The sequence below is a fragment of the Pinus tabuliformis genome, chromosome 8, assembly GCF_031772625.1.
Source record: "Pinus tabuliformis cultivar Carrire ecotype Pingquan chromosome 8, CPIR1, whole genome shotgun sequence".
Lineage (NCBI taxonomy): Eukaryota > Viridiplantae > Streptophyta > Pinopsida > Pinales > Pinaceae > Pinus > Pinus tabuliformis.
In genome coordinates this window covers 658,372,028-658,375,218 of record NC_142294.1, presented here as the reverse complement: position 1 = coordinate 658,375,218, position 3,191 = coordinate 658,372,028, and positions in this window count along the sequence as shown.

The following is a 3,191-nucleotide window of genomic DNA, read 5'->3' as shown; positions in this document are numbered from 1 at the left end:
AACATTCCCCCTTAATTTCAACCACATAAAATTCAATTAAGATACATGCTGGTCTATGTCTCAGCTAGGCTTATAATTAAAAAACTTGAACTTTTCTTCTTTTGTTCTTCTAGATTCGATAGCCTCTAAATGGTTTCTCTTTGTTGTATCCTTCCAATCTCAGTTTCTTCATTTTCTAGTGCAGGCCTTCCATTCTTCCAGGTAGTCTAAAGATATCATGGACTTCTTCAAAAAATTACTTGTATGTGGGTTGTGGCCACATATTATCCTTTGTAGTATGTTTTTCATCATCAACTCACTGTGACATAAGACCATAACATAATTTCATCTCTTTAGGACTCTAACACCTAAATATTTCATTAATTTCTTCATCACGCATGCTCTCTTCAACGTTCATTTCTGCAGCTTCTATGCAAACTTCATCTAGACATGGCGTTGCAAGCCATGCTTCAAGGAAATTTATCTATTCTTCATAATCTTTTTGTGTACCTTCAGTACTGAAAATCAACATTAGAATTAAAAATATTTGCAGAACCACATTGGTTCTGTTCCTTCTACTCTGCTTCTTCCTTTCTCTCTCTTTTCTCTTTATGGGATTCCTTCTTTGCCTCTTCCTCTGTTTCTGTCTCTGTCTCTTCAACTTATTGACTAACCTATGCTGTTGCAAATAGGTTTTCTTCCATTGATTCATGTGGGATTTTCTCACTAAATAACATCATTTCTATATGATGTTTCTCCTGCATCACCTGCAACCATTCATCATTAGCCAATAATTATTCATCAAATTTTACATCAACAATATTAATTGCTATATTCACCATAAAATTGACTGCTTCAATGGAAGCTTCATTGTCCTTAGAAAGCTCTGTTGCTAGATTCACCAAACTTTTATCAGCAAGCTCTGTTGCTGGATCTAACAAATCTTCATCAGTAAGCTTTGTTGCTGGAATTACCAAAATTTTAACCACTTGTGGTTGTGCATAGTGTGGTTCATGAGAATCTATGTGCTCCTTCTCTCTTTCTTCTGTGACTTCTTCACAGACATCATCCACTTGTGGCTGAGCATAGTGGGATTCAACAAACTTTTCATTTGGATGTAGATTTGTTCCTATAGATCCACCTTTGACTTCAAATTCAATGCTCTCCCTTGCACCAAAACTACTCTCAAGGGTATCCTAGGCCTCCGTAGCTGTCTTGGCATCTAAAATGATGGGAATAATGATGCCTATAGATTCTTTTATGCATTTCAACGCGAAGGCATCCTTTTGCCTCTTGAGTTCCAGATCTAAAAATATTTCAAACATCTCCTACTATCGCTTTCAAATTCTTAGCCTATTGGATTTTCTCATTTGAGCACTTACGAAATGCAGCTCAACAAACAAATAGACATGCAATAAAAATATCTTTCTAACTGTGGCTTCTCTATTTATCTTTAAACAAAATCAGGTCTACAAATTCTCCAAAGACCTATCTTTTAAGCAAGACCCTTTTGAAAAAAAAATACAAGAGAATTTAAGAAATACTCTCTTTAAAGAAATTGAATGTAAGCTCTTTTTTAAATAACATGAGCACTATTAAAATAATTCTCTCAATGTCCTCACAAAAATAATGCTCAGGAATCTTTTTAAGAATTCACATATGCCATATTTCTTATTACACCATCATATTCTTTTCTCAAAAAATTACTCTTTATAAAAATAATGTTATCGTTCATCATACCATACTCCATTTAAGAGATTAAAATATGACGGATATTCTTTTTGTCATGTACCTTGACTTTTCGAGCGAATCACACTCGAATCACACTCCCAATCTTATTCATGCCTTAACCTTTGTCCTCTCGTTCCTTCATGCTCCCAATCGGATTCAGATCTATGGTATTTTGTTAATTCTATGGGATTTTGTTAATTCTCTGTGTAATGAATAGAGGTTGTGTTAGTGAAAAAACGGTGCCAGTAATTGAAACTAACGCGTGCTGTTCCAAGTTCGTTGAGAGTTAGTAACACTAACACAATTTCGGTATCTTGTGTGGACATTAATATGTTGTCTTCAATTGTGTAGGGTGCGTTAATACAATTTCCCCTCACAAAAATTCTTTTTGAAGAAAAAATTGACTTTGAGTTGAACCTTTTTTTAATCACCTTCTCTGACTTAGTCGTAGTTGACTTCTTCATTCTCTTGCAGCTTCTTTACGAGCTTTGTTAAACTTACGTTGTTCTCTCTACTTCTTTGCAGTAGGCTTCTTCAAACTTCCGGTGCTTTCTCAAAAAGTCTTATACTAGCTTACCTATTCTCTCTGCTTCTCTATCTTCGCTCACATTGCTTCTCTGGAGTCTTATGCAAACTGCTATGATCTCTTATTCTCTACTGCTCTGTTGAGAAGACTTATGTTGGCTTGCATATTCTTTCTGGTTCTCTCTCTTCACTCAAGTTACTGCTCTCTCAGTGAGTCTTATGAAAACTAGCTTATCTTCTCTTCTGTTGCTCTCAAGGAGTCTCACATTGCTGCTCTCTTAGGGAGTCTTATGCAAACTTCTCTGATCTCTGTTGCTATGTCAAAGAGTCTCATGCAGGCCAAGCTTTGATACCATGACAAAAAATAAAGGGAACAAAAGAATGGGGCAGAGGACTTGCTCTTCTCAATATTATGAATCCTTTAAATAAGATTACATAGGAAACATCAATAATAAATTATTGGAGTTAAACTCGACATAAACTCGACTAACTCAAACTGAACTGGGACACTTGGAGGGATAGTTTTGACACCTAACAGGTGGTTGGAATTAGATTCTCCAACAATTATGGTTTGAATACAATGGACTTGGCCTTAAATATTACTAATTTATATTAAATTACCTTGGTTAACAACTCTATTATGTTTGTCGTATTTGTAATCTTTTCAGTAGTAGAAATATGATACATTTACTGAATAATCAACATTATGGTTTGAATATGATGGCCTTGGCCTTGATTATCACTAATTTATATTAAATTAACTTGGTTAACAACTTTGTTATGTTTGTCCTATTCATAATCTTTTCTGTCGTATAAATATGATACATTTACTCAAGAATTTATGAGATTAATATGAAACTTATCTTAATTATATATAAACCTCTTATTTTGTGTTAGTTATGGAATGCATGTCAGCCATGTTGTTTACAATTTTGCTTTTTAGTCATATGGTCTTT